This window comes from Pseudophryne corroboree, unplaced genomic scaffold (genome assembly GCF_028390025.1).
Source record: "Pseudophryne corroboree isolate aPseCor3 unplaced genomic scaffold, aPseCor3.hap2 scaffold_1433, whole genome shotgun sequence".
Taxonomy (NCBI): Eukaryota; Metazoa; Chordata; class Amphibia; order Anura; family Myobatrachidae; genus Pseudophryne; species Pseudophryne corroboree.
This window is the reverse complement of record NW_026968061.1, coordinates 120709-134543: the sequence shown is the minus strand read 5'-3', so window position 1 is coordinate 134543 and position 13835 is coordinate 120709. Positions and strand designations below refer to the sequence as shown.

At 46.8% G+C, this 13835-nt stretch overlaps 11 non-coding genes and 2 pseudogenes across 11 annotated transcripts; 2 read left to right on the top strand and 11 right to left on the bottom strand.

Annotated features, from left to right (window-relative positions):
- Positions 1–4843: 4843 nt before the first annotated feature.
- Positions 4844–5007, top strand: LOC134996754 (U1 spliceosomal RNA). The gene has a single exon (XR_010199333.1). It is a non-coding gene; the product is annotated as a U1 spliceosomal RNA (small nuclear RNA).
- A 152-nt stretch (positions 5008–5159) lies between these two features.
- On the top strand, positions 5160–5301 carry LOC134996770 (U1 spliceosomal RNA; annotated as a pseudogene).
- Positions 5302–7912: 2611 nt separating this feature from the next.
- Positions 7913–8054, bottom strand: LOC134996768 (U1 spliceosomal RNA; annotated as a pseudogene).
- Positions 8055–8206: 152 nt separating this feature from the next.
- On the bottom strand, positions 8207–8370 carry LOC134996766 (U1 spliceosomal RNA). Its single transcript, XR_010199345.1, has one exon. It is a non-coding gene; the product is annotated as a U1 spliceosomal RNA (small nuclear RNA).
- Positions 8371–9032: 662 nt separating this feature from the next.
- On the bottom strand, positions 9033–9195 carry LOC134996761 (U1 spliceosomal RNA). The gene has a single exon (XR_010199340.1). It is a non-coding gene; the product is annotated as a U1 spliceosomal RNA (small nuclear RNA).
- A 152-nt stretch (positions 9196–9347) lies between these two features.
- LOC134996745 (U1 spliceosomal RNA) lies at positions 9348–9511 on the bottom strand. Its single transcript, XR_010199324.1, has one exon. It is a non-coding gene; the product is annotated as a U1 spliceosomal RNA (small nuclear RNA).
- A 671-nt stretch (positions 9512–10182) lies between these two features.
- Positions 10183–10345, bottom strand: LOC134996759 (U1 spliceosomal RNA). Its single transcript, XR_010199338.1, has one exon. It is a non-coding gene; the product is annotated as a U1 spliceosomal RNA (small nuclear RNA).
- A 152-nt stretch (positions 10346–10497) lies between these two features.
- On the bottom strand, positions 10498–10661 carry LOC134996752 (U1 spliceosomal RNA). The gene has a single exon (XR_010199331.1). It is a non-coding gene; the product is annotated as a U1 spliceosomal RNA (small nuclear RNA).
- A 671-nt stretch (positions 10662–11332) lies between these two features.
- LOC134996765 (U1 spliceosomal RNA) lies at positions 11333–11495 on the bottom strand. Its single transcript, XR_010199344.1, has one exon. It is a non-coding gene; the product is annotated as a U1 spliceosomal RNA (small nuclear RNA).
- A 152-nt stretch (positions 11496–11647) lies between these two features.
- LOC134996775 (U1 spliceosomal RNA) lies at positions 11648–11811 on the bottom strand. Its single transcript, XR_010199349.1, has one exon. It is a non-coding gene; the product is annotated as a U1 spliceosomal RNA (small nuclear RNA).
- A 671-nt stretch (positions 11812–12482) lies between these two features.
- LOC134996757 (U1 spliceosomal RNA) lies at positions 12483–12645 on the bottom strand. The gene has a single exon (XR_010199336.1). It is a non-coding gene; the product is annotated as a U1 spliceosomal RNA (small nuclear RNA).
- A 152-nt stretch (positions 12646–12797) lies between these two features.
- On the bottom strand, positions 12798–12961 carry LOC134996747 (U1 spliceosomal RNA). The gene has a single exon (XR_010199326.1). It is a non-coding gene; the product is annotated as a U1 spliceosomal RNA (small nuclear RNA).
- A 671-nt stretch (positions 12962–13632) lies between these two features.
- On the bottom strand, positions 13633–13795 carry LOC134996772 (U1 spliceosomal RNA). Its single transcript, XR_010199347.1, has one exon. It is a non-coding gene; the product is annotated as a U1 spliceosomal RNA (small nuclear RNA).
- Between the last annotated feature and the right edge of the window lie 40 nt (positions 13796–13835).

Sequence of the window (13835 nt, the reverse complement as noted above, 5' to 3'; positions counted from 1 at the left end):
TCACAATCGACATCAGCTGAAGATAAATTGATACTGATTGAACGCTGCTGTTATGTGTCAATTTTATCACGCTTTGATAAAAATGCACGCTTAGATCAATAAATGCACAGCCAAATGGCTTTGCACAGCCTACACCATTGGACTTAAGTAGAAGACTATTACAAGTGAAACCAATAATTGAAATCTGTAACCACCCCCCACCCCCTCAAATGCCAGGCAATAAATTACCTTAAAAACAACAACCAGGCATTCCACAAAGATTAAACTGGGTCTATATCATTCAAAACTTTAAAAAAGTACTTCAAAATCACATACTATGCAATAATGTTTCAATTTGCATTACCCAGCAGAATTAGCATTGCATATATAGATATAGTGCAGCAGAATATAATGGTGGTTGTAGTCAATTGTAATTACTCAGCAGAATTAGCTTTGCATATATAGATATAGTGCAGCAGAATATATTGGTGGTTGTAGTCAATTGTAATTACCCAGCAGAATTAGCTTGCATATATAGATATAGTGCAGCAGAATATATTGGTGGTTGTATTCAATTGTAATTACCCAGCAGAATTAGCTTTGCATATATATAGTGCAGCAGAATATATTGGTGGTTGTAGTCAATTGTAATTACCCAGCAGCAGCTCTACTGCACTCAACATCACCAGTGCTCACAATATATATAATGCTATATACTATGCCATAGTGGTGCTTACTATATAACACCTCCTACTGCGTTCCCCCTGGCAATGAGCATGACACCCAGAGAGTGAAACCCCTGGCAATGAGCATGACACCCAGCACGTGAAACTCTTGGCATTGAGCAGTTTTTGTAAAAGTAATTAGAAGCTTTACTGTAGGGCATAGTGTATCACAGATATTGTGGTGAGTGACATAATATGTTCCAAAGGGCATTAATGTGTGGGGCTTAACATGGTGGAAATGACTGTACTTTTTTCCCTGTGGTGGCCGAGGTCTGTTGGTGCAGGGTCAAGAACTGGGGTGTAAGGTAGTCTTTGCCTGAAAGGCTACGCCCATTTTATGGAGACCATACCCATTTTTGCGAGGTCACGCCCCCCCATCCCGTCCGGAGCGCTCATGCAAATATAGTTTTTTTTATATATATATATGGGGGAGGGGCACAATTTTTAATGCCAATGGTGGCGGGGGGCACGCATTTTTAAATCTCGCATTTGAAGCCAAATTGTTTAGAAACACCCCTGCAAGAAAATATCTGCAAATCCAATGTTACCATAAGTGTGGCATATACCTGCGCTTGCTCGCGGGGTGAGAACATCTCCCTAATTTAATTCAGCGATATGAATAGAGGTTGTGCAGCAGCCACAGAAAGGGTTAATCTCTGCAGCTTGTCACTAAATTACATTGTGGCAATTTTAGCTGGGAGCTGCAATAATTACTCTAATACATAACACAACCAACACTTCTATATTCACACAATATACTGCATGGTGAATATAGAAGTGGTGCTTGCTAAACAGCACCTCCTACTGCATTCCACATCACCGCTGGTCACACTCATATCAGGCCCATAATGTTGTATACTATGCCATAGTGGTGCTTACTATATAACACCAGGTGCTGTGCAGTGGTCAAAACACACTAACTGGTCCCATGCTGTTGTTGAACTAAAGGCCTATACACACGATGAGATTCGGTCTATGCTAATAGGTTTAAAAAGGTTACATAAAAGCTACTTTGGGGTATATGCAATTCACGGCGAATCGCGGCAAATTATGGCCGTTTTTAAATTCGACACAATTCGACATGTGAATTCCGGCAGGTGGCTGCCGGAATTCACCATATTCAATGAAAAACGGATTCGACAGTCCCGCGGGCGAAAAACGGACAATTTGACGTATTTTGCCGCGAATTAAAAAAACGGGAAAAAACGGAAAAAACACGGAAAAAAAAATGGCGTGGGGTCCCCCCTCCAAAGCATAACCAGCCTCGGGCTCTTCGAGCTGGTCCTGGTTCCAAAAATGCGGGGGGAAAATTGGGCAGGGATCCCCCGTATTTTTAAAACCAGCACCGGGCTCTGCGCCTGGTGCTGGTGCAAAAAATACGGGGGACAAAAAGAGTAGGGGTCCCCCGTATTTTTTACACCAGCATCGGGCTCCACTAGCTGGACAGATAATGCCACAGCCGGGGGTCACTTTTATGCAGTGCCCTGCGGCCGTGGCATTAAATATCCAACTAGTCACCCCTGGCCGGGGTACCCTGGGGGAGTGGGGACCCCTTCAATCAAGGGGTCCCCAGCCACCCAAGGGCAAGGGGTGAAGCCCGAGGCTGTCCCCCCCATCCAATGGCTGCGGATGGGAGGCTGATAGCCTAGAGTAAAATGACAAGAATATTGTTTTTTCCAGAAGAACTACAAGTCCCAGCAAGCCTCCCCCGCATACTGGTACTTGGAGAACCACAAGTACCAGCATGCGGGAGAAAAACGGGCCCGCTGGTACCTGTAGTTCTACTGGGGAAAAAATACCCAAATAAAAACAGGACACAGACACCGTGACAGTAAAACTTTATTACACACTGCCGACACATTCATACTTACCTATGTTGACACGCCGACTGCCACGGTCTCCGACGATCCGAGGGTACCTGTGAAAAAAATTATACTCACCTTCCAGCGTCCAGAGGTACATCCACGTCCAGAGATACATCCACGTACTTGGCAAAAAAAGAAAACGGACACACGGACCACCGGACTGAAAGGGGTCCCATGCTGACACATGAGACCCCTTACCCCGAATGCCGGGACACCACGTGACTCCTGTCACTGAAGTCCCTTCAGCCAATCAGGAAGCGCTACTTCCGTGGCGCTCACCTGATTGGCTGTGCGCTGTCTGTGCTGTGACAGCGCATCGCACAGCTCCGTCCATTATATTCAATGGTGGGAACTTAGCGGCTAGCGGTGAGGTCACCCGCCGGTCAGCGGCTGACCGCGGGTAACCCCACCGCTGACGGCAAAGTTCCCACCATTGAAACTAATGGACCGAGCTGTGCGATGCGCTGTCACAGCACAGACAGCGCACAGCCAATCAGGTGAGCGCCACGGAAGTAGGCGGCGGCTTAGCGTGTGTAACTCTGCTAAATTCGCCTTGCGACCGATCAACTCGGAATGAGGGCCTATATTTCTTTATATAATGGACACCTCAGTTTCTATTCATTCATGTCCTGCCCCCTACTCTGTCAGACCCCTTCCCCTCTACTTTTCTGACCCCAAACGCCACTCATTCTTGTTGAGTGCTGGTGGGCCCATTCAGAATTTTGCTATGGGGACCACAAAGGTCTAGTTACGTCACTGGGCAGGGTTATAGAGGAGGCGGTGCAAGGCATCCTGGGAACAGTCAAAGCTTTAGCCTGTTGGTGCCTTGGATCAAGATCCAACTCTACACCCCTATGTTAGTGTAGTGCCTTTTGGGGTTAAGGTTTTACAGAAAGTTACAGGTTTTTTTAATTTAGTAAAATATGCCCCATTTTAAAGATAGGGCATTTAAATTTGTTGCACCTGTGCAGTACATAGCAGCCTGCAGGGCATGTACAGTGGCTTCATTTGGGTGCACATACATTGCCGGCTCCTGGTCGCAAACTGAAATTATTGTGTGTAAGTGTAATTAGCGGTGTTTATGTCATACAGGGGGGTGGGGGAGGTTTGTGGTTGGTGGGGGGCACGCTGTGTGATTATTATCCTGCATCTATACATACATGCGCTGACACCTGGACATACACTGATGTACCCACACCTAATATCCATACATACACACCCTGACACCTGGACATACACTAACATTCCCACACCTGCATCTATACATACACACGCTGACACCTGGACATACACCAACATACAAGCACCTGCATCTATATATACACGCGCTGACAAATGGACATACACCGACGTACCCACACTTGCATCTATACATACATGCACTGACATCTGGACATACAAGCACCTGCATCTATACATACACGCGCTGACATCTGAACCTACACTGACGTTCCCACACCTGCATCTATACATACACATTCTGACACCTGGACATACACAGACGTACCCTCACCTGTATCTATACATACACGCGTTGACACCTGGACGCACACCGACGTACACACACCTACATCTATATATGCATGGATGCAAATGTGGGTACGTTGTAGCATACCGCTGTGTTTCACCAACCATCACAGCGCTCTCCCCCTGTTTTCTTTCATTACTCACGTGAGTTACATATGAACTTTAACTGCAGTAAATAAGAGGCGTTGGTTACAACTGTTGCTGTTCATCCACAAGAAGGAATTTAATGTATCAATTACAATTGGAAAGTAACGATTTAATTACAACAGCTGTATCCAGGAGGATTTTTTGGACACTTTAATAGACATTCCGTTGTCATCAAGGGCAATATGAAATAGATACTGATTACATTTAGATATGGATAGTGGTGCCTATATATGTTGACTCCATTGTATTTTGTTGAATGTGGGTTTCTTCTGTCTATATATATATTTTTTTAAATAAAGAGCTTGTATATTCTATTTTTTGCGCTCCCTTGATAACAAGTGTGATTATCTTTAAAATTTGGTTTATTATTGGTAGAACAGTACTAACTATGGGAGCAGCATTTTATAATATATGGTAAAAATTAATAGATGTATAAAGATTAAATAAGCAACAAATTGGTGAAATAGATAAGTTTTGATAGGAGCGCTGGGTTCTATATATATATATATATTGACATTTGGTTATATATATGTATAGACTTTATAAATTCTTGACAGAGATGTGCCTGAGCAGCAGCCCTCCCCAGCCCTATCTCAAATCATACTTATTTTGCATAGGAGATACCATGGTCATGAAGATTGTTCTCCCAGGGTGAGGTTCATTCATTGCATTCTGGGTATGCTGATCCCTGTGATTTCCCCAAATGTGGGAAACTGGACTGCATTATTTGTGGTAGTGAGGTACTGTGTTTGTGCTTTCCTCTGGTCAGCTCTGGTAAAAGTCAGATTTCTTTATCTCAGATCTTCCTCTAGCCTTGTTCTTCTTTCGAGAGTTCCCTTGTGCTGCCTCAGTTGGATCTCCTTCACTTGACAGGGGGGTGCCCGAGCAGCGACCCTCCCCAGCTCTAGCCCAACTCCTACTTACCTGCCAGGTGAGATACTATGATCATGAAGGTGCTTCTCCCAGGGCAAGGCTCACCCATTGCACTCTGGGTGTGCTGCTCCTGCGGTTTCCCCAAATGTTGGACACTTGACTGCATAATTTGTGTTTCCCCTGGTCGGCTCTCGTATAATATAGATCTCTTTGTCTCAGGTCTCTCTCCAGCCTAGTTTGCTGTCTGTTTCCACTTCTCTTTTCTTGAGCCACTCCCTTCTATGCCCTTGCTCACTATCCTGACTTCTCCAGTCTGCTTACTTTGTGCCTTCCAACGCACAATACAAACTACAGGTAGTGCTGCAGGGCCCACGCCCTTTTACTTGCCTTACAGAGCAGCTCTGGAGCTGTTACAGTGCCCAGCTGCTGCAAGAAATCAGCTTGAATGCTTCAGGGGCTGGGGCATAGCCAACATGAGCCCCACACCGAAGGAGGGTGGAGGTGTTTAATGTGAACTAGGGGTCATCCAAGCGCCGCAAAAGGCCGCCATGCCCTGCACGCCCCTTTTCTCTTTTCATATGCAGACGAGGGTTGACGCCAACTTTGACCCACTGCTTGGATGACATCACCATATGCAAATCCATCTGCTGCAGGCCTTCCCCCAGGAATGCTTGCACTAGTTGTTGCATTTGGTTTGTTGTTTGGGGGTGCTTCAGTATTAGGCAGCCTTCTGCCCTCCCATGTTCATCTGAAAATATGTGTTCTCCCTGCAGTTGTTGTCCCCAGATGAGAGTTTCCTTATGCTGCCTCAGTCGTTAACCGTGGCTGGATCTTATTGGCACTCGCGGTCGGGATATTCCTCCCTGCCGTGGGGTAGAGACCTCCTTTTGCTCGGTCTCAAATTGCTTTTTCCCCTTCACCGCTGTCTTTACATCAGACGTCCGCCGTGATGTAGCTCGTTCATGAATGGGCTTATATCTCAGCAATCAGAGTGTCTGGTAGTCACCTTCCTTACGCGTTTCTCCGCTGTTATCCAAGAGCGGTTTCGTCAGAGGATACATCAGCAGCCTAGCAGGCTCTTTTTAAAATGCACCGGACCAATAGCATTACTAATTAGTTGATTGGATATATACATGTACTAATTGGATGCATACATGTAATGACTCACATATGGAACAACTTTCTAATTGCAATTGCACATATAAAGGCATTTCATAATATAAAAATAAGCAACATGGTGATTAAAAATAATAATAAAATAAGCAACAAGGTGGTTTAAAAAATAACAGAAAATATATAATCTATATACAGATTAACCTCTAATCTTTCAATCAATACCTCATCTCTATAATCACATACACATAATTCAGAGACCCAGCACTAAGGATCCCCATTTACTTATATAAAACCTTTTAGGGTAACATAAATCCAACACACTACTAAAGCAGCTCTTGTGGCGCAGGGGAAACATCACCTGCACTCTATGCAGCGAGTCCCATGTTCGAATCCAACCCGCTCAGCTTAACATCCATATTATTTATTTACTTTTAATGGGATCATTCTATCAATTCATTTTTACCTTTAATTTTTGTTAATATTATTTCTATATTTCATTATTTTAACCCCTGGAATAATTACATTGCTGCTTAAACAACAAAAAGAATTGAAGAAAGAATAATTATTAAACAGACAATTTAAGGATTCGAAGATTTAAAGATTTAAAGATGTAAAAATTTAAAACAGGGAGGGGGGGGGGGGAGGGAGGGGGGCCTTTTGGGAGAAGGAGGGAAAAAAAATAAAAAAATAAAAAATATATATATATATAGAACCAAGAGAAAGTGTAAAAAGAGGATGGAGGAAGAAATCTGATGTTCATCATTACTAGTGGATTTTACTAAAGAACTTTAAAGGAACACACACAACAGGATTATACAGTTTCATACTAAGAGGAATGCTGTTCCCAAAATAGCTACTTCTAATAATTTTGTTTATTTATTAAACATACAATAAATGGATATTCAATAAATAATATATTAGGTAAATCAATAGATAAAATCTTCAGAGACTGCCAATGTTGTTCAGTTCGATGCTCTCAATCAGACCATCAGGTGTAGGGGTACCCAAAGAAAAAATCCAAAATGCCTCCCTTGTCAAGTAAAGGAGATTCAACTGAGGCAGCACAAGGGAACTCTCATCTGGGGACAACAACTGCAGGGAGAACACATATTTTCAGATGAACATGGGAGGGCAGAAGGCTGCCTAATACTGAAGCACCCCCAAACAACAAACCAAATGCAACAACTAGTACAAGCATTCCTTGGGGAAGGTCTGCAGAAGATGGAATTGCATACGGTGATGTCATCCAAGCAGTGGGCCAAAGTTGGCTGGAACCCTTATCTGCATATGAAAAGAGAAAAGGGGTATGCAGGGCATGGCGGCCTTTTGCTGCGCTTGGATGACCCCTAGTTCACATTAAACACCCCCACCCTCCTTCGGTGTGGGGCTCATGTTGGCCATGCCCCAGCCCCTGAAGCATTCAAGCTGATTTCTTGCAGCAGCTGGGCACTGTAACAGCTCCAGAGCTGCTCTGTAAGGCAACTAAAAGGGTGTGGGCCCTGCAGCACTACCTGTAGTTCGCATTGTGCGTTGGAAGGCACAAAGTAAGCAGACGGGAGAAGTCAGGGTAGTGCGCAAGGGCATAGAAGGGAGCGGCTCAAGAAAAGAGAAGTGGAAACAGTCAGCAAACTAGGCAGGAGAGAGACCTGAGACAAAGAGATCTGAATTATATGAGAGCCGACCAGGGGAAACACAAATTATGCAGTCAAGTTTCCCACATTTGGGGAATTCAAAGGGGCAGCACACCCAGAGTGCAATGGGTGAGCCTTGCCCTGGGAGAAGCACCTACATGATCATAGTATCTCACCTGGCAGGTAAGTAGGAGTTGGGCTAGAGCTGGGGAGGGTCGCTGCTCGGGCACCCCCCTGTCAAGTGAAGGAGATCCAACTGAGGCAGCACAAGGGAACTCTCGAAAGAAGAACAAGGCTAGAGGAAGATCTGAGACAAAGAAATCTGACTTTTACCAGAGCTGACCAGAGGAAAGCACAAACACAGTCCCCCACTACCACAAATAATGCAGTCGAGTTTCCCACATTTGGGGAAATCACAGGGGTCAGCATACCCAGAATGCAATGAATGAACCTCACCCTGGGAGAACAATCTTCATGACCATGGTATCTCCTATGCAAAATAAGTATGATTTGGGATAGGGCTGGGGAGGGCCGCTGCTCAGGCATATCTCTGTCAAGTAAAGGAGATTCAACTGAGGCAGCACAAGGGAACTCTCATCTGGGGACAACAACTGCAGGGAGAATACATATTTTCAAATGAACATGGGAGGGCAGAAGGCTGCCTAATACTGAAGCACCCCCAAACAACAAACCAAATGCAACAACTAGTACAAGCATTCCTGGGGGAAGGTCTGCAGAAGACGGATTTGCATACAGTGATGTCATCCAAGCAGTGGGCCAAAGTTGGCTGGAACCCTCATCTGCATATGAAAAGAGAAAAGGGGTATGCAGGGCATGGCGGCCTTTTGCGGCGCTTGGATGACCCTTAGTTCGCATTAAACACCCCCACCCTCCTTCGGTGTGGGGCTCATGTTGGCAATGCCCCAGCATTCAAGCTGATTTCTTGCAGCAGCTTGGCACTGTAACAGCTCCAGAGCTGCTCTGTAAGGCAAGTAACAGGTTGTGGGCCATGCAGCACTACCTGTAGTTTGCATTGTGCATTGGAAGGCACAAAGTAAGCAGACAGGAGAAGTCAGGATAGTGCACAAGGGTATAGAAGGGAGGGGCTCAAAAAAAAAGAAGTGGAAACAGACAGCAAACTAGGCTGGAGAGAGACCTTAGACAAAGAGATCTGAATTATATGAAAGCCGACCAGTGGAAACACAAATTATGCAGTCAAGTTTCCCACATTTGGGGAAATCACAGGGGCAGCACACCCAGAGTGCAATGGGTGAGCCTTGCCCTGGGAGAAGCACCTTCATGATCATAGTATCTCACCTGGCAGGTAAGTAGGAGTTGGGCTAGAGCTGGGGAGGGTCGCTGCTCGGGCACCCCCCTGTCAAGTGAAGGAGATCCAACTGAGGCAGCACAAGGGAACTCTCGAAAGAAGAACAAGGCTAGAGGAAGATCTGAGACAAAGAAATCTGACTTTTACCAGAGCTGACCAGAGGAAAGCACAAACACAGTCCCCCACTACCACAAATAATGCAGTCGAGTTTCCCACATTTGGGGAAATCACAGGGGTCAGCATACCCAGAATGCAATGAATGAACCTCACCCTGGGAGAACAATTTTCATGACCATGGTATCTCCTATGCAAAATAAGTATGATTTGGGATAGGGCTGGGGAGGGCCGCTGCTCAGGCACATCTCTGTCAAGTAAAGGAGATTCAACTGAGGCAACACAAGGGAACTCTCATCTGGGGACAACAACTGCAGGGAGAACACATATTTTCAAATGAACATGGGAGGGCAGAAGGCTGCCTAATACTGAAGCACCCCCAAACAACAAACCAAATGCAACAACTAGTACAAGCATTCCTGGGGGAAGGTCTGCAGAAGACGGATTTGCATACAGTGATGTCATCCAAGCAGTGGGCCAAAGTTGGCTGGAACCCTCATCTGCATATGAAAAGAGAAAAGGGGTATGCAGGGCATGGCGGCCTTTTGCGGCGCTTGGATGACCCTTAGTTCGCATTAAACACCCCCACCCTCCTTCGGTGTGGGGCTCATGTTGGCAATGCCCCAGCCCCTGAAGCATTCAAGCTGATTTCTTGCAGCATCTGGGCACTGTAACAGCTCCATAGCTGCTCTGTAAGGCAAGTTAAAGGGTGTGGGTCCTGCAGCACTACCTGTAGTTCGCATTGTGCATTGGAAGGCACAAAGTAAGCAGACGGGAGAAGTCAGGATAGTGCGCAAGGGCATAGAAGGGAGCGGCTCAAGAAAAGAGAAGTGGAAACAGACAGCAAACTAGGCTGGAGAGAGACCTGAGACAAAGAGATCTGAATTATACGAGAGCCGACCAGGGGAAACACAAATTATGCAGTCAAGTGTCCCACATTTGGGGAAATCGCAGGAGCAGCACACCCAGAGTGCAATGGGTGAGCCTTGCCCTGGGAGAAGCACCTTCATGATCATAGTATCTCACCTGGCAGGTAAGTAGGAGTTGGGCTATAGCTGGGGAGGGTCGCTGCTCAAGCACCCCTCTGTCAAGTGAAGGAGATCCAACTGAGGCAGCACAAGGGAACTCTCAAAAGAAGAATAAGGCTAGAGGAAGAAATGAGACAAAGAAATCTGACTTTTACCAGAGCTGACCAGAGGAAAGCACAAACACAGTCCCCCACTACTACAAATAATGCAGTCAAGTTTCCCACATTTGGGGAAATCACAGGGGTCAGCATACCCAGAATGCAATGAATGACCCTCACCCTGGGGGAACAATCTTCTTGACCATGGTATCTCCTATGCAAAATAAGTATGATTTGAGATAGGGCTAGGGAGGTCCGCTGCTCAGGCACATCTCTGTCAAGTAAAGGAGATTCAACTGAGGCAGCACAAGGGAACTCTCATCTGGGGACAACAACTGCAGGGAGAACACATATTTTCAGATGAACATGGGAGGGCAGAAGGCTGCCTAATACTGAAGCACCCCCAAACAACAAACCAAATGCAACAACTAGTGCAAGCATTCCTGGGGGAAGGCCTGCAGCAGATTGATTTGCATATGGTAATGCCATCCAAGCAGTGGGTCAAAGTTGGCTTCAACCCTCGTCTGCATATGAAAAGAGAAAAGGTGCGTGCAGGGCATGGCGGCCTTTTGCGGCGCTTGGATGACCCCTAGTTCGCATTAAACACCTCCACCCTCCTTCGGTGTGGGGCTCATGTTGGCTATGCCCCAGCCCCTGAAGCATTCAAGCTGATTTCTTGCAGCAGCTGGGCACTGTAACATCCCCAGAGCTGCTCTGTAAGGCAAGTAAAAGGGTGTGGGCCCTGCAGCACTACCTGTAGTTTGCATTGTGCATTGGAAAGCACAAAGTAAGCAGACGGGAGAAGTCAGGATAGTGCGCAAGGGCATAGAAGGGAGCGGCTCAAGAAAAGAGAAGTGGAAACAGACAGCAAACTAGGCTGGAGAGAGACCTGAGACAAAGAGATCTGAATTATACGAGAGCCGACCAGGGGAAACACAAATTATGCAGTCAAGTTTCCCACATTTGGGGAAATCGCAGGAGCAGCACACCCAGAGTGCAATGGGTGAGCCTTGCACTGGGAGTAGCAACTTCCTGATCATAGTATCTCACCTGGCAGGTAAGTAGGAGTTGGGCTAGAGCTGGGGAGGGTCGCTGCTCGGGCACCCCCCAGTCAAGTGAAGGAGATCCAACTGAGGCAGCACAAGGGAACTCTCGAAAGAAGAACAAGGCTAGAGGAAGATCTGAGACAAAGAAATCTGACTTTTACCAGAGCTGACCAGAGGAAAGCACAAACACAGTCCCCCACTATCACAAATAATGCAGTCGAGTTTCCCACATTTGGGGAAATCACAGGGGTCAGCATACCCAGAATGCAATGAATGAACCTCACCCTGGGAGAACAATCTTCATGACCATGGTATCTCCTATGCAAAATAAGTATGATTTGGGATAGGGCTGGGGAGGGCCGCTGCTCAGGCATATATCTGTCAAGTAAAGAAGATTCAACTGAGGCAGCACAAGGGAACTCTCATCTGGGGACAACAACTGCAGGGAGAACACATATTTTCAAATGAACATGGGAGGGCAGAAGGCTGCCTAATACTGAAGCACCCCCAAACAACAAACCAAATGCAACAACTAGTACAAGCATTCCTGGGGGAAGGTCTGCAGAAGACGGATTTGCATACAGTGATGTCATCCAAGCAGTGGGCCAAAGTTGGCTGGAACCCTCATCTGCATATGAAAAGAGAAAAGGGGTATGCAGGGCATGGCGGCCTTTTGCTGCGCTTGGATGACCCTTAGTTCGCATTAAACACCCCCACCCTCCTTCGGTGTGGGGCTCATGTTGGCAATGCCCCAGCCCCTGAAGCATTCCAGCTGATTTCTTGCAGCAGCTGGGCACTGTAACAGCTCCAGAGCTGCTCTGTAAGGCAACTAAAAGGGTGTGGGCCCTGCAGCACTACCTGTAGTTCGCATTGTGCGTTGGAAGGCACAAAGTAAGCAGACGGGAGAAGTCAGGATAGTGCGCAAGGGCATAGAAGGGAGCGGCTCAAGAAAAGAGAAGTGGAAACAGACAGCAAACTAGGCTGGAGAGAGACCTGAGACAAAGAGATCTGAATTATACGAGAGCCGACCAGAGGAAACACAAATTATGCAGTCAAGTGTCCCACATTTGGGGAAATCGCAGGAGCAGCACACCCAGAGTGCAATGGGTGAGCCTTGCCCTGGGAGAAGCACCTTCCTGATCATAGTATCTCACCTGGCAGGTAAGTAGGAGTTGGGCTAGAGCTGGGGAGGGTCGCTGCTCGGGCACCCCCCTGTCAAGTGAAGGAGATCCAACTGAGGCAGCACAAGGGAACTCTCGAAAGAAGAACAAGGCTAGAGGAAGATCTGAGACAAAGAAATCTGACTTTTACCAGAGCTGACCAGAGGAAAGCACAAACACAGTCCCCCACTACCACAAATAATGCAGTCGAGTTTCCCACATTTGGGGAAATCACAGGGGTCAGCATACCCAGAATGCAATGAATGAACCTCACCCTGGGAGAACAATCTTCATGACCATGGTAACTCCTATGCAAAATAAGTATGATTTGGGATAGGGCTGGGGAGGGCCGCTGCTCAGGCATATCTCTGTCAAGTAAAGGAGATTCAACTGAGGCAGCACAAGGGAACTCTCATCTGGGGACAACAACTGCAGGGAGAACACATATTTTCAAATGAACATGGGAGGGCAGAAGGCTGCCTAATACTGAAGCACCCCCAAACAACAAACCAAATGCAACAACTAGTACAAGCATTCCTGGGGGAAGGTCTGCAGAAGACGGATTTGCATACAGTGATGTCATCCAAGCAGTGGGCCAAAGTTGGCTGGAACCCTCATCTGCATATGAAAAGAGAAAAGGGGTATGCAGGGCATGGCGGCCTTTTGTGGCGCTTGGATGACCCTTAGTTCGCATTAAACACCCCCACCCTCCTTCGGTGTGGGGCTCATGTTGGCAATGCCCCAGCCCCTGAAGCATTCAAGCTGATTTCTTGCAGCAGCTGGGCACTGTAACAGCTCCAGAGCTGCTCTGTAAGGCAAGTAAAAGGGTGTGGGTCCTGCAGCACTACCTGTAGTTCGCATTGTGCATTGGAAGGCACAAAGTAAGCAGACGGGAGAAGTCAGGATAGTGCGCAAGGGCATAGAAGGGAGCGGCTCAAGAAAAGAGAAGTGGAAACAGACAGCAAACTAGGCTGGAGAGAGACCTGAGACAAAGAGATCTGAATTATACGAGAGCCGACCAGGGGAAACACAAATTATGCAGTCAAGTGTCCCACATTTGGGGAAATCGCAGGAGCAGCACACCCAGAGTGCAATGGGTGAGCCTTGCCCTGGGAGAAGCAGCTTCATGATCATAGTATCTAACCTGGCAGGTAAGTAGGAGTTGGGCTATAGCTGGGGAGGGTCGCTGCTCAAGCACC